Raw genomic sequence first — 25,746 nt, 5'->3', positions numbered from 1 at the left:
TACCTGTAGCCACTTGCTTGGAAGAAGGGCTGAAAAAAGGGAATAGTCTGCACATGAGTACAGGTGTGCGTCACTTAGCGGTGTTCCAGTCAACAAAGGACCACATATGTAATGGTCCATACAACAGTAGTTGAAACTCCTTAGCTTTGGGAGGATGATGTTGGTGTTGTTCTTTGGAGGTCCCAGAGACCTCCTCCAGATTGTGCTGGGCCTCTACAGGTTTCAGAATGTCCCTAAAAGCCTCTGGAAGGTACTTCCATTTGTCAGAAAACTTCTTCCAGTTTGCTTCCAAAAACTGGAAGTATCTTTTGCAAGCTTCTGCAGGCCATTCTCAGGCCAGTGAAGGCCTGTCGCAACTCTGGGGACTCCTAAGGATATCACTAACAACACAGAAAGGTAAGATCGCATAACAATGAAATTGCTTAACAGTGGGGTTCAGAGAATGTAACCCTGTTGTTAAGCCACACATACCTGTAGTACTTTTACACCTGAAATGGCTGTCCAGTCCCTATTGCTATACCTCAAATAATCTGTTACCCTATTTATGGCGGTGCCTACTCTTAATAAATAAATTGTATTGTATTCGCAATCTTCAGTCTCGAAAGACTATGGTATCATGCTCTGAAAGGTGGTTCTGTCACAGCGTCTAGTGTAAAAATACTCTTAAAAAATAAATACAAAAAACAAAACTCCTGGCAGCGATTTGGTTCCTCTCAAAATTGAACAAACCAAGAAAAATGACAGGAAATCCCAAGTAATGTCATTAAAAGTAAGAGGGATCCAACCACTGGGCCACCTGGCCAGATGTAGCTCAATCCTACCAATAAAGAGGAGAAAACAGTCACAGGTTGAAAAACAATTTGGACCCAGCTTCCATCTCTCATCTGGCTCTAAGGTACCATCAGGCCACTTACTATTATTAACAGTATTTATATACCGCTTTTCAACAAAAAGTTCACAAAGCGGTTTACAGAGAAAAATCAAATTACTAATGGCTCCCTGTCCCAAAAGGGCTCACAGTCTAAAAAGATGCAAATGAACACCATCAGACAGCCACTAGAAAAGACAGCTTGGGTGAGGAGGGCCAGTTACTCTCCCCCTGCTAAATAAAAGAGGAGCACCTATTTGAAAAAGTGCCTCTTACCTAGTTAGCAGTGATATTAGCACTTAAGCAAAAGCACTTACCATTCACGAAGGAGGTAGGACACAGGACCCATGGCAAGAACACTCAATCTCCTCCTTTTTGGTGTTTCCGTCATTGAAGGTGACCCTTTAGTGGTGACACACCACCATGGGTCAATCTAGGGAAATACTTTTATGTGTAGATAATTCTGGAATGGAGAATGATTGCCTCCTAGGCTGAAATTGTTAGGGTATTTTTTTTTCCCCCAAAAGCACAGTCTTTCATACTGCCTTAATGCAAAGGAATGTGTAGTATGTGATTGCTTTGTTTTTCAACTGAAAGGCAAGGCAGAGAAAAGCCTAAGTAGCCATGCAGGAAGAAGAAAAGTATATTGCTGCTTAATGTTTATGTCAGGTAAACAGTGGCAGTTTGTAAAAGTAGCTGTGATCACAAGGTGTTGTAAACAAGGAGCATGAGATGAAGTTGTTAATTAGGAAGGATAAAACCTGTTTGAACTACTACATATAATCTCAGCCAAGCCATCATCGTATAAATGCATTTTGGGTCACACCATCTGATCTCTTGTCTTTTTCTATTCATGTGTCAAGCTTGCCCTCAATGTGACTAACACTTCTGCTTGCAGGAATGAAATGGATGTGGCCTGCTGTTGGTACAATGCTAATGGGCTTTGAAGTTCAAGCACATGTTCTTCATTGTGCTCATTGTTCCTTTGCTACATGTTGAAGTGTCTCTCAGAAGAAAGAATATTAACCATTTCTTTTCCACCCATTTAAGCTCACTCACCAAGGCTATGCTTTATTTAAAGTGCAAAATTAAAATGTTAATTTAAAAATTTGGAAACCAAGAAGCATTCTAGGATATCAGAAAGGCGAAAAAAACTTGTTGAAATGGTTTTTGTTTGTTTTTTTTTAAAAATGATTGGAATTCAACTTCTTTTTGAAACAAAATAGACTGGACTGGAGTTGTTTGTATAGATCAGGGGTGGGCAAACCCTGGCCCATGGGCCATTTGCAGCTCCTAATTTGCAGGGAACCCTAATTTGGCCCTCAGGAAGCCCCCAGTCTCAGGAAGCCCCCAGTCTCCAATGAAGCTCTGGCCAGTCAAAGACTGTTGGAGCCTGTGCTAGTCCACGGCCACTGGTCGCAACTGTCAGACACGAGCTGTGGACTGAGTTAGAGCAAGGCCTTATAGTCTCCATGTGTTTTCTGCTTTTCCCTGGGCATTATTTTAACCTCCCCACCATTGCCTCTGAACAACTTATGTCTCTATGTGTTTCTGGCTTGGTCTGTATGTTTTAACTGTGCAAGAGGTGTGTGGCAAATGGTTCATAGTTCACATGTAATTCTATATGTCTGTATTATAGTTCTCATGTGTATTATAAATAAGCTCAGTAAAATTCATTCAGTCATACAAGTTCTGTCTCTAATATATTCATTTATGTAAATTTATGTACATTATGTACATTTATTCAAATTTGATATGTAAATTCTTTTTTTCCCCTGCCCCAACACAGTGTCAGAGATGATGTGCCAAAATGCCGTCCTGCCAAAGCATCTGCCCTCCCCTGGTTTAGATTTTATTTGGCTTGGGGTTCAGTGTTTGTGCCTGAGAGTAAGAGATGGAAGAGGTATCTTTTTTTGGTTCCCTCAATATTGCTTATAGTGTGTGACACTGCCTCAGCTGAGAGGAGGTACATGCAGCCCTGGCAGCCAGCTGGGTGCTGGACTCAGTAGCCCCACTCACAAATGCATCTGGAAATGAGGACCAGTTATGTTGACAGCCACAGTCCATTTCTGGTTGGGGGTGTGTTAACCAGCAGCACCTGGTTGAGTGTGAGTGTTGCTGAGCCCAGCCCTTAAAGAGGAAGAACAGAAGGAGAAGAATGGGCAAAAGTGGAGGAAGGAAAGGTAGAAAGGAACAGATTAGGAAGTGGATCAGATAGCAGACAGTGGATGGAGAGGTAGGGAAGCAAGAGAAATAGAGGAGGACCATGGGACACTGGGAGGGAACCAGGAGCAGGGGAAGAGAAAGGAGGAGCAAATAAGGGAAGTCTGAGGATGCCAGGAGAACTGTGGCAGGCCCAAAGGAAACAGAGGCAGTCAAGGCCCAGGAGCCCAGAATGAGAATGGGGATATACCCTTAGCTGCTTCAACCCTGAGAGAGAGCCAGAAGGTGAGGCCTTAGGGAGGGACTGGGGCATTCTGATAGCACAAGAGGCAGTGTGAGTCCTGAGATATCCCATCAACCCTATCCCAGGCTATATTTTAGAAGGCATGTCTCCATATAGGGCATCCCTCGTTTTGAAGACAAATGCAAGGAAAAGAGTGAAGTTAACCCTGAGGGGAGGGCGGGCAACCTTTGTCTTTTTGTTTCTGTTGATAATTTAGAAACCGAATAAAGGGGACATGTTGAGTACCATCCATGTGTCCCATCTGATATGTTACTTAGTCTTGTAAATCCCCCGGAGGAGGCACTCTTACCTGGGGAACAGAGATGACACAGTGCTATTGTTCTTGCATCATTCTAGGACAAGCTGAAAATAGTCAGTATTTAATGTATTTATTTATTTATTTATTATAGTATTATTATTAGTCAGAATGCCAATGCAAGGGAGGGCACCAGGATGCAGGTCTCTTGTTATCTGGTGTGCTCCCTGGGGCATTTGGTGGGCTGCTGTGAGATATAGGAAGCTGGACTAGATGGGCCTATGGCCTGATCCAGTGGGGCTGTTCTTATGTAATGTAGCTAGATAGCAAGCAACACTATAACCAGCCATCCTATCCACTTGTGAATACAAGTGCCATCATTTGAGGATAGGGCAGGTCCAACATTGTCTTTTAAACATGAAACATGAAATAACAGGCTACTGAGAAAAGGGAGGGAAACCTTTTGCATATTTTTAAAATATGAGCATTTTAAACTTTTTGATATTTTAGTCTTGGTGCTAAGAAATTAAAATGCTTTTTGCGAAGTATATTACAAGACTTGCAAAGTTCCATTTGGAATTAAGGTAGAATAAAATTTGTCTCCTTGTTATCACTTACAGTATACTAGTAAAGAACCCTACTGTTTTTGTTTTGTTTTGCTTCTTAAAACCCCCTGCTGCTGTTGATTACACCTAGATCTGCTACTGATTGGAACTGTTAAAAGGCAAAGATAGTGTGGATGGTTGCTGAATCATTTAATTGTAGCACTAATAAGATGTTTTCCCTGGGACACGATGGAACTGATGATATTAATAAATGTGTAAAATGTCCATGAAAATTCCCATTGCCTCCATATTTTTGTAGGTGTGAATCTAGTGATTTCAGGCTTAATGTGGCACATCAGGTGCAAGCTTGTTTTTGGTTTTTTGTTTAAGCTGAAGGCTGCTGCTGAGTATGGTTGAAAGGGAACACTAAAAGGAAAATGTTCCAAGGAAAAATAGCACATAAGGTACGTTTTGCATCTTGTTACATTTTTTACATTTTCAGTTTAAGTTACAGAGCTCTGTTCAGAAAGTCTCTCTCTCTCTCTCTCTCTCTCTCTCTCTCTCTCTGTTCAAATTCTTCCACCATAATTGTGAGATTGTAAGAACGGGTTGAAAATTCATATGTTACCTGCAGTCATTGTTTAGTCAAATGACTAACTTGGACCGAATACAGATGTGGTCCTATCCTTGTCCTGTCACAGGACCCAACAACCGATCGCCCAATCCTATTCAGCGCTGGCCCAACAGTGCCACATGGCCCACAGTATATCCAACACTGAAACTGAGCCAGCCAAAGGTCTTCTCAGGGGACGGGAACATTTGGCCTCTTACCCTTGTTGAACCCCAGCCTGCCAGTGGAGCTACTTGAATCTGTGCTAGCGAAATCACTGGTACATGTCCAAGGAGCCCCATGTAAGGCTTTCAGACCCGGGACAGGGGATAGGGTACAGTGGAAGCCTCCTCTGCCATCCCCTTCTGAATTCAGTGCTGGCGGGATGACACAAGACTTCTTGCCAGCATTCACTGATTGTGAAGCATCACAAACATGCTTTATGGTATGTTTGTCCCAGGTAGTGCCTACACAGAGATCACTGCACTGGTGCTGCACTAATAAAGGATTGGGCCGTGAGTTGCCCATAACAAGCCTATACACAGACTTTTCCCCTACTTTGTCAGTTGTGTTCTTCCACTTGAACTCTATTCCACAACAACAAGCAACCTTTCAGGCTGCCTCTAGGGCAATATGTGAGGGAACTTCTCACAGTAATAACCCTGCCCTTTACCCCATGTACCCCAGAGCAAAAGTAATGGAGCTCTGAAAGCACAGAAAGGCTAATCACATCTTGACACAATGAGGTTGCATGTGAGATACGAGGATAGAATGGCATGAATACCAGTGGAAGGCACTTGAGAGTCTATGAGAAGGAGGTGGTTCAGTATCCCAGCAAAGGATCCGGTTATGGGAGAACATGATGAGTCAGAGGTGCAAGGCAATAGGTAACACCCAATTTATTAATATAATAAAACTTTTAGTAAATGAAAATAAATGTATCAGAAGGCAAGAGATGCAAAGAATGAACCCACAACTGACTCTGAAGTACTCCATAGTTAATATTCGGAGGATACAAACTATTGTACCAACTCAGTGGTACTTAGTGAAGTGTCCGTTGTAGGGATACTGCATATTCATTTCTGATTGGACTCTCTAGGCCAGGGGTGCTCACACTTTTTTGGCTCGAGAGTTACTTTGAAACCCAGCAAGGCCCGGAGATCTACCAGGGGGGAAGGAAGCGTCTGACAGACACACCCTTTAATGTATGGAGCCCCTGCTGGAGTCTAGTCAGTTTCGTCAGTTTTGTTGCTGCATGCCTAAAGAGCAGCTAAAGTGTCAGTTTCAGGTTTAGTATCAGCTAAATATGTCAGTTTTGTCTAGTCACTAGACGAAACTGACATATTAACAGTTTGGAGAGACAGGGCTCCGCGATCTACTCATTTTGCCTCGCGATCTACTGGTAGATCGCGATCCACCTATTGAGCACCCCTGCTCTAGACCAAGGGTGTCAAACGTAAGGCCCGTTGGCCAGATGCATACCCTGGATGCAATTTATCTGGCCCCCATTATAATTGGGCTCTCCCAGAGTGATCATGGGGTTCTCTTATATCTTGAAATTATGAACAAGATTTGAACATTTTCTCTTCTGTCATTTGCAGCTGATGAGTTTCTGTGTGAGAACAAAGTACTTGTTTCTGCTTCATGATGTCATTGTCTGCTTCATGATGTCACTTCCAGCCCTCCACAGGAGTCACAAATGCTATTCGGTCCGCTATTCGGTCCACTATGTGAAACAAGTTTGATACCCCTGCTCTAGGCTGGATTTGTATCTGATCCAGAATGGATTTTGATCAGACCTTTGATTTAGGAGTACTGCTGTGAATGACACTGCTGTCCACAGGGGCGTGGAGTTCTTAGACCAGCAATTTTCAGCCAGCCGTGGCATATTGGTGAGCCATGAATGGTCTGCAGGTGTGCTGCGGGAGTTTGGGGGAGGGTCATTTATTAGTATGGGCACTGGAGGATGTTAACCACCCACTGGCAGCATGGTGTGCCTTGTCAATTTCAAAAAATTGATGGTGTGCCTTGGCAATTTTAGTACCTTGTCAGTGTACCATGAGATGAAAAAGGTTGAAAATTGCTGCCTTAGACCCTGCTGCAGACTTTTTACTGTGAATACATCCCTCCCAGCCACAAGTCCAGTTCACATTATCCTCAGGGATAGGAAGGCACATTTTGCTGTTGCTGCTGTAATAGCCACACCAGTGTCTCAGCACAGTGGCAGGCAGCTATTACGGCATTGCTGGGTACCAGGATTTAGACACCAGTCCAATCTGGATTAATTTTCTCACTTTCATAGATATCCAGGAAATTCATTCTGGATTTCATTGGTAAAAGTGCTCAGCTTTGGGTCAGAATTGCCCGGACCAGTGACAAATAGCTCGTAGTGTTGTATAAATAAAACCTTTCTCCCCTAATCATCATAGTACAGTTTCACATCCAAGGTTACTAATTAAAACACCTTACCTGAAGTAGTGATGTTTTCATTTTTTCTAGCATTTTATTTTACCTAAGTTAAATACTGCAATGAAACTTTAAGGTGTTATAAATCAAGCATGTTACACTAACAACATTTTGAGGTGTTTGGGGGGGGGGGAAGAAACAGCACCATGTGTAGGGATAATGAAGTGATACTCCTTGAGGTTTGTAAATGTGCGCATACTACAAATTTAGAAAACAGTGCTGGCAGTTTTATCAGTAGACTTGATATACAAGTAGAATTTGATTGTCCTTTGTAATAGCTTGTATGTGGAAAAAAACAAAGTGTTTTTTTTTTTAAAAAACATTAATAACACAGGCCTACAAAATTGAGGGTCAGAAAAGTTTCTCCCAAAATTTATGGTGGTTTGATATGAATTTGGGGTGCCGATTCCAGAAATGTCATCCGTTTTGCCCTATCACGCCTAGTTTTGGAGACTCGGCATAGCCTCTTTATTGAATGGTTCTAGCAGCTTCCTCATGAGGAAGCCATGGTGTAGGCTTGACTACTTAACTAGCCATGAGTCAAGGTTAGTACATGAACAGTCATTGTTTGCCATTATTTGTACATTGGTCTGTAGACCAAATGAAGTCAAATAGTCTAGTATCTTTTTGAACCTATGGTCAAATTTTGCAAATAAAAAGGTGTACAGACAAATGTGCATTAGGTCAGAACAAGAAATATCTTGCTGATCTCCTGTAATCGTTAATTGTAGTTATTTACGATTTATGTAATCTTTCTGCTCATACAAAACAAATGGATTTAATGGAGTATATGCATAATCTGGGCATGGTGCACCATGAAGAACTGGAGGTTTTGCATATTATATTGCCAGTCAAATATGCATAGTCTCTAAATGCTATCAAAGAATATATTGAATTCTTTGACTCAATACATATCAGTGAATGTATTGATATATAACGAGTATGAATATATTGAATCAACAGGGTATTTCTTTACATTCATTACGTCCATGAGGAAGGACGGAAATTCTATCAAGTCTTCTTCTGTGGGAAGTAACTATTTATAAAGTCCTTGCATCATTCAGTATCAAGCTTTATATGAACTTGAATTAACTGCATATTCTTTCTTATTTGTCTTTGCTTACATTTTCCTCCTCTTCTGCTGTTGTCTTCCTATTTTTATTTATTTTTAGATTTTGAGCCTCTTTGGGACAGGGAACTGTCTAATTCCTTTGTATATCCATTGCTTTGAGAACTATGATTTGTATCTGAAGTTTTGTTGGTCATGATTAAGGATATCAGTGAATATTGAAAAACTTCTTAATCATGACTATGTAAACTTAAGATATAACCCTATTCATTTAAAAGGGTTATACAAAGACATAAAATAGCTTTCATTGAACATTGGTCAGTAAGTATGCATATTTTTCACTTGAAACCTGATTGCTAAGGTCACTAAAGCTACTGCTGCTACTGACAAATGATTTGAATTATTTTTTTTTCTAGTTTATCACTTCTACAGTGATAATTGCAAAAAAATTAATTTGTTTTCTGTCTGGTTCAGCACAAGCTGCTGTTCTTGGTTTGGAAGTGGTTCTAACATAGCATCATCAAGGTCTATCCTAGATCATTTTGGGGAAAAATTATACCTTTTTATGCAAGAGAAATCCAGCAAAAGCTGAAAAGTATGTGAGAGAGGAAAAAAAAGAAATATTTACTCAGCGGAGGTTTCCATCATAATTTTCCCAGAGGCCAATCTGCGTTCAACCAAATCATGGGAAGCAAAAGCAACCTGTTTGTGTGCCTTAAGGTGTTTCCATATGTTAGACCTTGGTTTCAAGAAGTGCATTGGAAACCTTTTGAGTGCTCCTACAGAACTTGATTTCCCTAACACATCCACCCGTCTCTCATCTCAACCTTGTCTTTGGCTTGTAAAGTGTTTCTCCAGTGGAAAGAAGATTGCCATGTATTTACAAATAAATTGAGCTTGTAGGTATACCTGCAATGATCTTTGAAGTGTGTGTTTTTAATTCAAGTTAATTGACAAGTATGCATGTCAAGAAAGGCATTTGTTTGCTGTAACTGTGCAGCATCTGATCAGGAAAGAAACGGAACCCTTAAATGCTGCTTGGGGTTTAGGCCATCATTCATTCATTCATTCATTGCTGGAGCTATGAACTATTCATATCTTGCCACAGTATGTTACTTACACAAGAGTGACAGTGAAGGAAGTAAGAGCTGAGATGCCTCACAGACATAAACACTAGGGGATTAACATGTCCGCTTCATTAATATATATGTACATAAATTAATGTTAGAGTATTGAAACTAGTTTGTGTGAGATCTAGATAGACTTAGAAAAAAACTTAATATGTCGCTTTTGGCTGTCATAATTAACTATGTGACTTTAAAAAAAAATTCCTATTGTCAGAATACTGATCTAAAAACTGGATACCATTCCAAATATAGCTTCCTATTTTCTGATAGTCTAGATTCTATTCTTCCACTTGCTAGCTCTCAAAGTGTGCATGATTTTTTATCAGTTGGCTTGTCAGGAGTGATAGTTCTGGCAGCAGTGACTGTGTACATGGCACATGACTTGGTTTTCAGAACTATGCTGATCTCATAGGTCCTGTTTAGTGGATGCTGAGAGTGTATGGTACTGTTGAAAAATCAAACCCAGCCTTGCCTTCATTTGGAGACCAGGCTTCCTCCTCATTTGAAAAAAAAATGGGGGGGGGGCGGCAAAGCACAGTGGCTGCAAGTGTGTGTGTTAAGGAAACTGGCTGTGGGTAATTTACATATGTTCATTTGAGTAAGTGCAAATTAGAAATTTCTCATCAAGTTGAACTTTAAATCAAGACCAAGGGTGGGAAAATAAAAATGTGTTGCCTCCACTAAGCCTGCACTTCTGTTACAGTGTTTGGAGTCAAGGTTAAACGTGTGTAATTTGATGAGAAAATATAAATCTGTTTATTCAGCAACTCTGAAGATTTACCTATAAAATTCTTACCTATAAGGCGAGAAATGTTTACCAAAAATTCCAGTGTAGTCCTATCTGCAGGTCACTCGGGGGGGGGGGGGTCAGGGCAGTTCAGGGGTGTTGCGGCAGCCAGGAGAATGCCAGAGGAGCAGCAGGCAGGAGCTCACCTTGTACAATATCACACTTCCTACAGCTCCCTCCTAGAGGGAGAAGCTTTGCAACTAGCCAGCACTTGGCTTGGCAGGCAGGCAGGCTGCTGCTGGGTCTTAAAGCCTGCAGGTTACACACTCAGTACAACTGCAGATGGAAAAATTTCCCTTGCTTCCTTTCTCCTCCCTCCCTCTGGGCTGTTCCATTACACAGAAGGGGTGAAAGTCAATTGGTACTGGGCTAGTGCCAGTGGAAAGCTGGTATTCCGTCGTTCAGCAGACGCCTGAACCGCTGTTAGGCAAAAAAGTTGGTAAAAGCATGGGGGGAGGCAGGGAGGAGACATTCTGGAGCATGGGGAGGTGGGGGGAGGGTGGGGAGGAGGCGTTCCAGGGGGACGGAGCAGGGTAGGATGGGTGGGACTGGTGGAACTTAGTTCCACCAGATCCTGAGCTCGCATGTCAGTTTGTGTGGCCCAACACATAACTATTTGATTCTGTGCAGCTCCAGAACTGCCATAGACTCAAATAGCCCCATTGCGGGGCTACTTCCTTTACTCTGGGGAAGGGAACAAAAGTTCCCTTCTCCAGAGGACGCGGTGGCAGCTGCCAGGGGCATGCTGGATGCTGCGGCAACCATTTTTGGCGCCATGGCAGTCCTGTGCTCTGAGCAGCTTAGGACTGGGCTGTAAGTATCATTATCTTTTAAGGAAACATGCATAGGATTGCACTGTAAGTATAGATCAAGGCTTGAAATCATGGTTTCCTGAATTGAAGTAGCATTTTTAAAATCCTATTTTATCATATTGGTATTTTTAGATACAGGACCATCGCCAGAACTTTGTAATGGGTCAAGCTGGTCATAGAATCAGACAAGATTAGGCAGGAGATAAATCCAGGTTCATTCACAGCTCCAGAACGTCCAGGTCTGGGAAGTTCTGCATAGTCCATGTTCAAGTGAACAAACACTGTCTTAGGCTGCAATCCTAAACACACTTTCCTGAGAGTAAGTCCCATTGAACAAAATAGGATTTACTTCTGATTAGAACTGGTTTGGATTGTGCCCAAAGTGTGCCTCAGCTCCATGGTACTACAGTATATTCAAATGTCAGTGTTTTCAAATTACAGTCTGAAAACTGTTTTGTATCCTTCTGGTAGAGCTGTGTACTTTGCACTTAGAAACAAAACTAGTAAGAACCCAAAGTAACTTTGAAGCAGGTAGCATTCTATGACCTGGATAATTAATAGAACTCAAGCTCTTTTTCATACATTTGCTTGTTTTGAATGATTTTTTTTCTGTTTCTGTTCTTCACAAGGAGCAGCAGAATACTGGAGCACTAACCTCTAGAAATGCTTTAGAGAATTGGGTCGGGAGCCACTAGGTGAGTCGTGAGCCAATTTCAGGTGGGTCCCCATTCTTTTCAATATTTTATTTTTAATATACTAGACTTGATGCTACCATGGTCTGTGACTGCATTTGGGGAAATGTTACAGATCTGTACTTTAAACAAGCTACTATGTATATTCTTTTAACAATGGCAGTAAATGGGACTTACTCCTGGGAAAGTGCAGGTAGAATTGCAGCCTAGGATTGTTAAAAATGGTCCTGCTTGATGATGTCACTTCCGGTCATGACATAACTTCTGGTGGGTCCTGACAGATTCTTGTTCTAAAATGTGGGTCCTGGTGCTAAATGCATGAGAACCACTGCTCTAGAGGTTAGAGGTTTAGAAATGGTTCTCAGCACGCAGACTTTCTTTCTGTTGTCAGGTATTGAGAACACATTTCAAGTTGAACTTAATTTTGCCTGAAAGTTCAAAATATACTTTAAAAAATGAAATCTGAAATGCTTAGTATGCTGAATTTTGTACCTTGAAAGGGGCTGTGTCCATAGCTTAGCGATATATACATTGCATATATAGGATCCTGGTTTCAGTCTTTAACATTTCTAGTTAAAGGATCTCTGCAGAACCACTGCCAGGTGATAACTGGGCCAGTAGGGTCTCAGAGCACAGCTTCATATGTTCTTTTGATGAGTTTGTCTTTGGGTTTGAAACAAACAATATGGTGTTGAGAGCAGAACATGCAAAGGCGGTGCTCTGTGTAATAGACCATAATCTTTTTCATTGAATAAATTGCATTAAGCTATGGACTTTTTTTTTAAAAAAAAAGTCTTTTGTTTCCATAAGTCATTGGACAAATGTTCTCTAAATTATTTGGTAAAATACAGCAATTAAACGACTTTTTATCAATAAATCACAGTGAAATGAGGGCTGGAGTTGATTCGTTAATTACCAAAGAAAATAAGCTTTTTAGGAACCTATAATGCATTCTTAACCTACTTTCTTGGTTCTCTATGCAATTCAGAACAATATCCTTATATTCTGCACAGAAAAAGAGAGGGAAGCATATCTCCAAATTGTTGTTTAATACAAACAGCACAAGGAGAAAAAAATTCAAGAGCTTCAAGAAATAGTTGTGACAACTGCAGCACAAGTGTATAAATTATCATTTCACTCATTTTCTCTCTCTCTCCAACCCTTACTATAATTAGGCAGCATTAACAGCAAATGTTTGCTTTGGTTAAATTATTCAGAACATTTATTTTACTTGTCAAAGGTTAGATCAGGTTGTTGTTTGAACTGGTAATTAAATGCAGGCTAATACACTATCATATTTATATGCACTGTAAGCCCTGTTTCCTGCTCCTTCTGTATAATTTTCTAATGCTGAGGGTTGACATTTAGAAAGACTTTCCTACTCAAGATATGTTAACCAAGCCAAGGAGGCAGACTTGGTTTGTGTGTGATGTCCCAGTAAAGCATGTTCATGCATTTTTGGAATTTTGCATTAACAATATGTGTTAATTTAAGGTTTATGATAGAGTCTAGGGGAGACAAGCCAGGAATTTTTCTTTGGCTTCTATCTTAATCCAAGCTGGATAATATTTTGAGGCTTTGTATCACTCACTTCTTATTTGAGGCAAGGATTATGAGTATACAAATTTTGTTTCTTTGTCCGATTTGGTGAATTTCACTGATCTCATTCTCTACCAAAGACAAAGAGCCCAGTCCTGAGCTTTCAAACAGCGGTGGTATGAACAGACCACTGGCAATGGATGTCACAAACATGCCATAAAGCATGTTTACAACACCTGGAGAGTAGGGATCACCAGCGTTGAACCAACACCAGCTGTGCTGGGCCTCAGCACCAAGAAGAGTTGCTGTAGGAGTGCCAGGTGATAAGTCACACCACCAGGCAACAGTGTGGCTTTTGGGGGCAGGGAGAGGGCGGGGAGGGTGGAACTGGTCCGTGGATGGGGCTAATTGGGCCAGGAGGGGAGTGGAGATGGTGGCAGACTCTTCTGCCACATCCTGTGCTCCCACCCTGGCCAGGCAGCCCAACACGGGCCTCCTTGTGTCTGCATTCACTCAAAAAGCAGGTGCAGATCCAAGGAGATCCATTGGCGCTACAGCAGTGTTACCTAGGGTAAGGGAGCAATCCTCCAAGGAGACTCCCAGTGCTAGCTTGGTGCCCATAGGATGCAGCAGCAGTCATTTTTGCATTGTTGCCTCCTTGGGTTATGGGGTGGGTAGGATTGGGCTGCCTGACAGAAATTCCTTCCTTTGATTTATGGGTGGTGGTGCTATAAAATGGGAGCCAAGAGTATAGTATACCTAGATCTCTCACTAAAGTCCTTTCTCCCTAGTTATACCCTACTGGAGCGATGGAAAAATAATGGCGATTTTCTTTCCAGAGTGCATGGAGCTGTTTAAAAAAGCAATAATAGAGGCCCTGCTGGAGTGTGTACCACAAAAGAGGAAGGATTCATGTCTAGGAGGGTGCCAGCATGGCTAATAAGCTGTATTAGAGACTCTTTGAAGGGCCCCATCCAAAAGATCGATCCCTCTCCACCTCCAAAACCAGAAGTGCAGCGTGATTGCTCTGTTTTCACTTTTAGTAGGCTGGGGAGCCCTGCAGACTCTTGTGCAGGGTTCTCTGCACACCGGAAAGGCTGCTGCAGGGACTGGTATATCCCAGTCACTGCAGCCCCCCTGAGCGATGCGATCTTGGGGATCGCATTGCTGCCTTCCCCCTGCCCCCACTGCCTCCCTCCCCTCCCTTCAAGGACTTACTGCGGTTTCCAGACTCCCATAGACTTTGAAAACCGCAGGCCTATTGGACTGTTAGAGGGGGAGAAGGGGAGATAAAAGGGAACTGGGCGATTGCAAAGTAATATTTTTACCAGGAATACATGGAATATTCTGTGCACATTTAGATATAATCTAGTGATCACAACTTGTTTAAAGGACCTATTACAGATTTAAAGTATGCAACTTAATAATTTGTGACTAATACTACAGTAGGAACCCCCTGCTGCATTACAACTGGTTCTGTTACTCAGTTCTGCCTCTTTTTGTCCTTAGCACCTTTGCCTGAGCAATGGAAAAGAAGTTTATCTAGACACAAATGGAACACTCATTAACACTTATAAATCATGCTCTAACTCTAAGCAAACTTTGACTTTTGTCTGTTGGTTCAGCCATGAACCTTACAGTGAAGGGATATTCAGGAACTTCAAATTGTGATAGTTAAACCATCCTTTGACAATGAGATTGGTAGTCCCAGAGAAGAGGGGGGAAAAGCAGATTACAATAGCTTTCTTAAAAACAAAAGAAAGAAAACCAATCAAGGAGATTTATGCGTATCGCTTGTTGATATCTCTTGTTTTTTGTTTTTGTTTTTTAATAAAACAGGCTTAAAAGATTAGTCACAAGGTGCTACACAATTTGTATAAAATATAAAGCCAGATGTTGTTCTGGTATAGTACTTAAACTCCTCTTAATGTTCAATGAAAAAAAAATTAAATTTCGTCTTACATTTGTTGCACACAAATAACAAAGCTCCCAAGAAAATCAGTACAGAAGAGCCTTTTCGGTACCATCGGTAGCAGCTATGGGGAGCTCTTCAGTATCTGAACCAGCAGTAAAGGATGTGTATGCTTACTGTGAATCATGTACTCCCAGATCTATTCACTCCTTGAAAATCAATGCACAAGCCATGGGCACACATTTTAAAGTTCCCTCAGTGGGCTATCAGGAGTTCCCTAAAGTCTCATCTAACGAAAAATGCACAATGCCTGGTGATTTGCTGCTACTCTAGACAAAAAAAAAAATTCCAGGTAAATTTGAATGTCTGCTTAAAAAATAATGGTGTTATATTCTTCCTGCAATTGTAGGAGAAAGAAGTACGCGTCTTGAGAAAATAAAGATAGAAAAGAACAGATCAAATACTACAACACCTTTTTGTAAATCACTTAATGGTCCATGCTTTGAATGCTGTGTGAATCTTAATAAACAAAAGTGAAACATATGAGTTCTGTAACAATAATTTTATTATTTTTATCCTTTAAAAATATTAGTAATACATATTATTTTTTGTTCTTTAACACAGATTATCTGTAGAAAAATTACATGCCAAAAGGGGGTATGTGTTATACCATGTACCCCTTTAGACAGTGTAATATTGAATCCATATATTTCAACAACTCTGCTAGAAGAAAACTCCCATTTTCCGGTTTTAAAAGTTGTCCAGTTAATGGCATTGGAGATTCATCCAAGTAACAGTTCTGTTAGTTAGCTCTCACTTTGGAATCTTTAAGTGCTTGGCTTTTGTTGTTGACTCTGCTGCTGTAGCATTTGCAAAGAGGTAAATGGAGTGAAAAATTCTATTAGTTTCCAATACTATACTATTTAAACAGCAGTTGTTGGTTGGTCTGTCTGGAGAGGGTGATTCAGAACTGGAAACTCTGGAGGCTAAGGTTTTCAGCACAGGGGCATTTCATCATAAGATGGGGAAATAAAGAAGCAATCCCCTCTTGTGCTTTTCAGTCTGTGGTGGATTAATCAAGGACAGAGTATCTAGCAAGTGAATTGGAAACACATCCTTCCCAAGTTATTATTGAATGGTGGATGATGTGACACTTAGGTCCTGAGCACATCTTGGAAAGCAGCCTGTATAACCCAGTGAGACAATATCCAACGTGCTGGTTCTGAGTTCCTCAGCTAGCTCATGATGATGTTAATGATTGTTGACTGATATTACAGCCTTGAATTTATATAGTATTTTGCAGATTTTTTTTTTTTTCATGTACAGGTCCAATCTCGGTATCTGCAGGGGATTCTGTTTTGATACCCAAATCTGCTGATATTAAGGTTCCCATTTAAATTCTTTTAAATAAAAAAAACAAAAACAAAACCAAAATCTTTTTTCCTACCTTCACATGGTCACACCATGCTGTTTCCCAGTTTTTAGACATTTTTTAGGCTTAGAAGACCCACTCTTGGGTTCACCCCAGAATGCATTGCTGTAGATGTGCTATACCGCATTCAGTCACTAGATGAAAAAGAAACTGCATGTTTTGACCAGGCAAATGTAGGAAAAGAGGTTTTGGCACCTTTGTGTCTTTAAAAAAAACATTTAAATGAGTACCTGTTATCTGCTGACATCTGCGGTAGGTTAAATACTCAGTTGCTAAGGTTGGGCTACAATGCCAAAAGTTTAAAAATTTGTACACAAGCCGCTAGGTGCTTGTTTTCCAGTTATTTTGAGGTTGTTGGTTTAGTGTTTCGGTTTAGTGTTTCATTATCTCTGACATCTTAATTCACTTCAGAGTTTATATCTTTCCTTTTAAATGCTGGTGAGACATAAAATAGTGCAGGGTTAACTCTGCAGACATTGTTTTAAAACTCCGATGATAACTGCTCTTAGATACATAGTTCTGCACTTGCGGCTCTAGAGAAAATTATTTAATACACAACATTTGAATAATACAAATGTTCAGTTGGTAAAAATGGATTAAGGTTTCAGGTTGGTACCAATGGGTGATTTTTAATATTGAATGACATGTATTAAGACAAATGCTTTTATATATAATTTATTTGGCATTGTAAATGCATTTATCTTGTGAGATACAGACCCCCTGATGCAAAATGAAGTATTCTGGGAAGGTTTGGAGTAAATAAATAATAAAACCACTTTGATACACAATCTAACAATATTAAATATTAAGACTTTCACATGATTGATTTTAATACTTAATTAACTTATTTAAAGTCCAATGCAACTCTGTTTTGTATTAAAGATCATACTGGTAATACTTTAAAGTCCAGAATTTTTCGTAAATGGAATGAAAATTAACTGCACTTCATGAGCACCAGATTTGTTAGATGCTAGTGACAAGTCATTTGGTGACATGAGCTAGTGCACTTCATTGTGGAATCCAGCTGATCAACTTCATAGCATTAGGCAGTTTTTTTATTTGCATCATTCCATTTTAATGATCTATAATCTGATGCAGTTTATGAAAGAAAACATGCTTGCTTTTGCTATCTAAAATGTGTCAAATTGTGCAATTCTTTTTTTATATCTAAAGGAAACACTTCCTCAATGACAGATGGTTGGTAGTGAATTATGAAAGAAGCTGGGTAGGAGAATTGAGAAAGAAACTCGTCCTTGATGGCTTTTCTTGCTCCATTTCATGTTAACTGAGAGAGCTAATGACTGTCCTTTTCAGTGCAGAAGGTGCTAGTGGCAGGAGATTTTTCAAGGAGGGCTGGTGCAGTGCAAATCAAAAACCTATGAAATATGGAACGTTCAGGCCCATGTGTATCCATTTGTTTGCCCTGTATACGGACTTCCTTGCTTAGAGGGTGCAGGAAAACACTTCAAAAGAATATTCATGTTGATGGTTTTTGTTGTTGTTCTCTTTCAAAAACCACTTCAGAGGCTTTTGCAGGTGCTGATTATTCAGTGATTTCTATAAACTCTTCTTCAACCTTCTTCTACTTAGGGAATGTATCGGTTTCTGCCATCTCCTGCAGGCTTTTCTGGGCAGAGTTTCATTTCATAGGTCTCGTACTGTAAGAGGATGTTCTATAGGGCAAACATATAACTATAGTACAGTGAACGGATTCTGCAACCTTGTGGGACGGAAATGATAGTTCAGGGCTGACTTTAGGGCAATTTGGCCAAATTGGGTCCCACACCTGGAAGCACTTCATTCTGTAGCTGACGCTCCGGCACGGAATCTTCCATGTTGAGGCATTACAAGGACAGCATGGTGAGCTTATCATTGCCGCTGGACGACCCTTCTTGCTGCTCCTAGGTCCTATTGTCTTGAAATTGGCAGTTGGTGGTGATACCACTGTCAGGCGCCTGACCACTGCTGCTCATCCTGGTGAGTAGGGGGTTTGTGGGCAGTTTTGCTTCCTGCAAAAATGTTTTGCATTGGGCCCCACAGCTTCTAAGGCTGGTCCTGTGATCGTTCCTTGTTCTATAACTATGGAATACATATTAGGGTCAACAGAACCCAAGTCTGAACCAGACAACCCAGGAAGAGGGCTGTGAGAAGTGTCAAACTTTGGAAAAGCAAGGGTACAGCTAAGGGTTATTTCAAGACAGAGCAAACCAAGAGGGAATAATGCATGTGAAGAGGAAATTATAGGTGTAATGCCAAAGAATGATTAAAAGAACAGGTATGTGAAAGCTTAAAAGCATAGGGGGCCCAGTTTTAGCCATCTGAAAACCAGGAACTAGTTGACTTGTAGGCAGTTAGAGAACAAAGTGCAATTCTGTGCATGTTAGGTCAAAAGTATGTCACACTTTAATTGGAATGGCTCCCTAGTGGTGTTTAGGATTGCAAGCCAAGAGCAGAAAACCATTGACATATGGAAAAATAAGAGAGGCCCTACAGACCAAGGATCCGTCTAGTCCAGTATCCTGTTTATCACAGTGGGCTACTAGATGTCCTTAACAAGGGATAAAGACAACAAGCCTCTTTTATAGGTGCAATTCAGAAGCATATTACTCTATACACACTCATCTGGGAGCAAGCCCCACGGAATTCAGTGGGATTTCTGAGTAGACATGAATAGGATTGTGCTGCGACCCTGGTACTAGCATTAGCCATCATGGTGATTTCTCTAATCTTCTCAAGTCATGGAAGCTAGTTGCCATCACCGCATCTGGTGGGATTGAATTCCATAAATTCATACAGTATTATGCTTTGTGAAGAAATACTTTCTTCTGTTGGTCCTGAATCTTTGACCAGTCTGTTTCACTGGATGATCTTGGATCTGAGTATGTGTGTGTTTATGTAACAAATTTCTGTCTCACTGTTTCACCCCCATAAGGAACACCAAGGGGGCTAACTGTAGATATTAAACCATGAAAACAGTACAAGCAAACCAACATCAAAGTATTAAGAAGTTTATATTTTAAACATATAATACAGTGGAGCCTCCTTATCCACGGGAGTTTGGTTCCAGACCCATTCCCCATAAGGAATTTTGTGAATGGTCCACTCCCAGAGTTTGCAGCATTACTTATGTGGAGCCTCCAGAGGCCTCTCCTAGTTTGCGCTGGGCCGTTGACCCACTCTATTGGGGAGGGTTGTCCAGAGCTATGGAGCAACTGGCAAAAAAACTCAGTCCCTGGTACCTACCAGACATATCTTTGTCAGTCACCACCTGGAGATCAGCGTCTTAGAAGCAGATCTCAAGAACATAACAACTTATCATATTCCTCTGGTTTTCCCTTTGCAGAATCTATATTGTTTATTCTGCAGCAAGGCCTTTTCTTTATGTTTGATAATTTTATCTTAAAAAATTTCTGTCAGTTTACTTGGAACAAAAGTTAAGCCAACTAGCCTGTAATTTCTTAGATCCCTTTTTAAAAAGAAGCATTCTGTCAGCTAAGTCTTTTGTGATACGGACATTGATTTTAGAGGTAAGTTACATATTTTTGTTAGAAAGTCCACAGTGTCATATCTTAGAACTTTCACTGAAGATCTTAACAAATGTGGTAAGGAGTTTTTGGTGAATGCCATCTGTTCCTGTACCTGGTGCAGTGCTTCTTCATTGGAACCTAGATGGTAATCTACTCTGAATTGTTTAATGACAAGCTAGTGTGTTTTGCTGCACCTGGTGTTGGTGTCCTTTTTAATTGTCATTATCTGCATTAAAAAAGGGAATTTTAATCCTATACGTTGTTTTTTGCGCATTCTTTTTTCCTCCTTCATTTGTCAGATGGATGCTCAAGTCTGATAACACAAATTCCTTATCAAAGTTGATAAGCCTAGCCCAGTGGTTCCCAAATGTTTTAGCATCGGAACCCACCTAAAAAAATTTCATTTTACTGGCCACTTAAGGCTCTGTGGCTATAATGGTGATTGTGCTCCCCCCAAATTGCAGGTTGTTTAACCCTTGATGCACGTAGCATGATCTGCCTTGTCATTTTCGCAGCCCACCAAAAATAGGGTTGTGATCCACTGGTGGGCCACAGATGCACAGTTTGGGAACTGCTGCTAGCCTAATTTCTTAATCATGGAAGCAGTTCTTTGTGGGTAGACACCTGCATTTATCTGAAGTTTCTCTGATAGTATTGTTCCAACCAAAGTCCTCCTACAGAAAGCTCTTTCCTTGAGCATTTCACACTGTTTCAGTCAGTCATGTAAAAGTCATGGTAATTTTGGTTTGTTTTTAAGGTTTATGGTTTACTACTTTTCAAAAAAAAAAATATCTCCGTGATTAGGCTTAATCTTCATACATCTTTTCCCTTCCCTTCAAATTGTTTTATGTGTACCTCTCAACCTTTTAAATACAACTTGTACTCTCAACCTTCCCTCCAATTATAAACTTAAGTAACTCATTTTTGAGAGCTATTACTGTTCCTCCTATAACTATAGAAACTTTTAAAAAAACATAATTTTTGAAATTTGTAAGAATCTTCATGCAGCACCATTGAAGTTGGTTGTTGGGTTTAGCCTGCTGTGCATTGATATCAACTAGGAGAATTCTGAAGCAGCATTATTCTGGCACTGAGATCTCAGTGATGCTTGCCCTTAAAATCCACATTTAAAATTAGTAATAATAAAACCAAACATTTCTGTGGTGCTTTCTGAGTGTGCAAAGTGTTTCACGTATGTTGCAAGGCTGGTTGCCTAAACCACAACAACCTTGTAAGGCAAGTATTATTATCCCTGAATTGCAGCTAGGGCGCCAACGCTGAGATGGAGCAGGTGTCTGAAACCTCCAAATGAGTTCATGGCAGACACAATATTTTAAGGGAGGAAGAAAGGTCCTGATTCACAGGTCAGTCTCTTAGCCACTACACAGCACAGCTCTCTTGAAACTTCAGAAATGACAGGATTTTGCTCCTGTTCCAGTTAGTTTCAGTTTGCAGTAAAAAAAGAAAAGAAAAAACCTTGAATCTTTTTTTTTAATTCAGAGCAAAACTTCCAGTTAAATTGCCTCGTGCTTTGTTTCAGTATGCAGCTATTTTCTTGGGAATTGTTTTACCAAGTTGATTTTTTTAAATAACACCAGATTTTTTTGACGTGTCTGATCTTAAAGTTAGGTGACCATTTTGGAGTGAATTTAGTAAAAGGCAGGTCTTTGTCTACTCTCAACACCAGATGTTTCAGTTATGGGCATCTGCAGTACAATTTGCAAAAGAATATTATTTAGAGACAGCATCTGAAGCAATCTGCATTAAAAGTTCTCTGGTTCAGAACTACTTTGAAAGTTTAAAATAGCAACTATGGTGATTTAGGTCTTAGTCATCTATAGGTTAGATTACTATATTGTGCTCTATGTTTGGAAGCCTTTGTAAAATGTCCCAAAAAAACCAGTGCAACTGATTCAAAATACAGCCTCTAGAGCAGGGCTTTTCAAACTGGGGCGTTGCGACGCCCCAGCCTGTGAGCCCTGGCCTCTGCCCCCTTAAGGGGCGGGGGCAACTTGGAGGCAGGGAGGAGGCAGCGGCGCGATCCCCAGGTCAAACAGTCGCCTTCACGCTGAGAGTAGTAGCGTCGGGCCAGTGTAGGCTCCAACAAATCTCTGGAGGGCCAGAGACTCACTGGAGACTGGAGGCTGCCTGAGGGCCGCATTGAGAGGCCTCAAGGGCCGCAAGTGGCCCCAGGGCCGGGGTTTGGGCACCCCTGCTCTAGAGCAGTGCTTCTCAAACTCTCTGGGAGAGTTTGAGAGACACTAAGTACTTGCATGGGTGGGGGGGAGGCAGCGGGGGCAGGGGGAAGGCAGTGGCGTGATCCCCAGGATTGAGTGCACTTACCGAAGCCTCCTGCAGGCTCCCCAGGCTGCGGGGAGCCCGGTGCGACCTGCAGCAGGGCTCCCCGCAGCAGTGAAAGCAAATGCGGAGCAATCGCGTTCCACTTCCGCTTTAGCGGAGGCAGGGCACGATCGCTCCGCATTTACGACACATTTACGACACAATGTCAGAGAGATGATGTGCCAAAAACTTGGCTAGTGCAGGCTACATGGTGTATACCATGCAATCCTACAACCTCACTGGGAACAAGAACATAAGAAGAGCCCTGCTGGATCAAACCAAAGGTCCATCTAGGCCAGCTTCCTGTATCTCACAGTGGCCCACCAGATGCCGCAGGGAGCACAAAAGATAACAAGGTACCTGCATCCTGGTGCCACTCCCTTGAATCAGGCCTCCTGAGGTAGCTTACTTCTAAAACCAGGAGGTTGCATGTACCCATCTTGGCTTGTAACCTGTGATGGGCTTTTCTTCCAGAAATTTGTCCAACCCTTTTAAAGGCATCTAGGCCAGATGCCATCACTACATCCTGTAGCAAAGAGTTCCACAGGCTAATTACTCTCTTGGTTTTCTGACTAGATTAAAAGGCTGGTTTTGATCTTTAATATAAAGATATCCAGGGCCCAGACTGTTTAAGGACAGCTGTTCCCATGTGTTCTTCCTTGTCCAACCATGGAGGCCCTGCTTTTTGCCCCACCCACACTCCTCCTCCCCAAGTATCCCCGTATCCGAACGCACTCGGGATACTCCTCGGCGGGAGGGTGGTCGGGGGCTTCTTGTAGTGGGGGATTCAATTATTAGAAACATAGAGAGGGGGGTTTGTGACGGATGTGAGGACCGCATGGTGACTTGCCTGCCTGGTGCGAAGGTTGCGGACATCACTTCTCATCTAGACAGGCTAGTAGACAGTGCTGGGGGAGAGGTAGCGGCTGTGGTGCATGTCGGCACCAACGACATGGGCAAGTGTAGCTGGGAGGTCCTGGAGGCCAAATTTAGGCCTTTAGGCAGGAAGCTGAAAGCCAGGACCTCAAAGGTAGCATTCTCTGAAGTGCTACCTGTTCCACGCGCAGGGCCAGCTAGGCAGGCGGAGATCAGGGGTCTCAATGCGTGGATGAGACGGTGGTGTAGGGAGGAGGGGTTTAGATTCGTTAGGCACTTGGGAACGTTTTGGGACAAGCGGGGCCTGTACAAGAGGGACGGGCTCCACTTGAACCAGAATGGAACCAGACTGCTGGCGCATAACATTAAAAAGGTGGCAGAGCAGCTTTTAAACTGATCCCTGGGGGAAGGCCGACAGGAGCCGAGGGGCATCCGGTTTGGGACTCCTCATCCCTATGGGATGAGGATGGGGAGGTTAGAGAACAACAAGACAAAGGCAGAGTAGGAGATGAAATTGGGAAAGGTAGCGTGATGGGATGTGATAGACGGTTTGGCACATTGAGAGGATGTGGGGACAAAGGAGCGAATAAGCAGCGCATCCTGGGGCATTCCGTGTACAAATGCTTTTATGCGAATGCCCGAAGTCTACGAGCAAAGGTGGGAGAACTGGAATGTCTGGTGACAAGGGAAAATATTGACATCGTGGGCATAACGGAAACCTGGTGGAATGCGGAGAATCAGTGGGATACCGCAATCCCGGGCTATAAACTCTACAGGAGGGACAGGCAGGGGCGTGTTGGAGGTGGGGTGGCCCTTTATGTTAAGGAAGGGATAGAATCCAGCAAAGTAGAGATTGAAGGTGGGTCCGACTCCACCGTAGTATCTCGGTGGGTTAAATTACCAGGCTTGTGCAGCGATGTAATACTGGGGGCGTGCTATTGTCCTCCAGACCAGAAATCGGATGGGGACCTTGAAATAAGGAAACAGATCAGGGAGGTGACAAGGAGGGACAGGGTTGTTATCATGGGGGACTTCAATTATCCTCATATTGACTGGGTCAATTTGTGTTCTGGTCACGATAAGGAAACCGGATTTCTTGACGTGCTAAATGACTGTGGCTTAGAGCAGCTAGTAACGGAGCCCACCAGAGGACAGGTGACTCTGGATTTAATATTGTGCGGTACGCAGGACCTGGCTAGAGATGTAAACGTTACTGAGCCATTGGGGAACAGTGATCATGCTGCCATCCGTTTTGACATGCACGTTGGGGGAAGAATACCAGGCAAATCTCTCACAAAAACCCTTGACTTCTGACGGGCAGACTTCCCCCAAATGAGGAGGCTGGTTAGAAGGAGGTTGAAAGGGAGGGTAAAAAGAGTCCAATCTCTCCAGAGTGCATGGAGGCTGCTTAAAACAACAGTAATAGAGGCCCAGCAGAGGTGTATACCGTAAAGAAAGAAGGGTTCCACTAAATCCAGGAGGGTGCCCGCATGGCTAACCAGCCAAGTTAGAGAGGCTGTGAAGGGCAAGGAAGCTTCCTTCCGTAAATGGAAGTCTTGCCCTAATGAGGAGAATAAAATGGAACATAAACTGTGGCAAAAGAAATGTAAGAAGGTGATACTGGAGGCCAAGCGAGACTATGAGGAACGCATGGCCAGCAACATTAAGGGGAATAATAAAAGCTTCTTCAAATACGTTAGAAGCAGGAAATCCGCCAGAGAAGCGGTTGGCCCTCTGGATGGTGAGGGAGGGAAAGGGGAGATAAAAGGAGACTTAGAGATGGCAGAGAAATTAAATGAGTTCTTTGCATCTGACTTCACGGCAGAAGACCTCGAGCAGATACCGCTGCCCGAACGGCCCCTCCTGACCGAGGAGTTAAGTCAGATAGAGGTTAAAAGAGAAGATGTTTCAGACCTCATTGATAAATTAAAGATCAATAAGTCACCGGGCCCTGATGGCATCCACCCAAGAGTTATTAAGGAATTGAAGAATGAAGTTGCAGATCTCTTGACTAAGGTATGCAACTTGTCCCTCAAAACGGCCACGGTGCCAGAAGATTGGAGGATAGCAAATGTCATGCCTATTTTTAAAAAGGGAAAGAGGGGGGACCCGGGAAACTATAGGCCGGTCAGCCTAACATCCATACAGGGTAAGATGGTGGAATGCCTCATCAAAGATAGGATCTCAAAACACATAGACGAACAGGCCTTCCTGAGGGAGAGTCAGCATGGCTTCTGTAAGGGTAAGTCTTGCCTCACGAACCTTATAGAATTCTTTGAAAAGGTCAATAGGCATGTGGATTTGGGAGAACCCGTGGACGTTATATATCTGGACTTTCAGAAGGCGTTTGACACGGTCCCTCACCAAAGGCTACTGAAAAAACTCCACTGTCAGGGAATTAGAGGACAGGTCCTCTCGTGGATTGAGAACTGGTTGGAGGCC

General features: G+C 42.1%; 1 protein-coding gene across 4 annotated transcripts in view; it reads left to right on the top strand.

Annotated features, from left to right (window-relative positions):
- TBC1D5 (TBC1 domain family member 5) overlaps positions 1–25,746 on the top strand; it is a 354,766-nt gene that overhangs the window by 113,596 nt on the left and 215,424 nt on the right. Inside the window, exon 3 of one of the 4 annotated variants that reach the window (XM_066628541.1) lies at positions 11,616–11,703. The exons of the other annotated variants lie outside the window; for them this stretch is intronic. The gene's annotated coding sequence lies outside the window, so the exon portion shown is untranslated. The remainder of the gene's footprint in view (positions 1–11,615; positions 11,704–25,746) is intronic. 4 annotated transcript variants of the gene reach the window in all.

The sequence above is a fragment of the Tiliqua scincoides genome, chromosome 5, assembly GCF_035046505.1.
Source record: "Tiliqua scincoides isolate rTilSci1 chromosome 5, rTilSci1.hap2, whole genome shotgun sequence".
In the NCBI taxonomy this organism is placed as follows: Eukaryota; Metazoa; Chordata; class Lepidosauria; order Squamata; family Scincidae; genus Tiliqua; species Tiliqua scincoides.
This window is presented reverse-complemented; position numbering and strand designations above follow the sequence as displayed.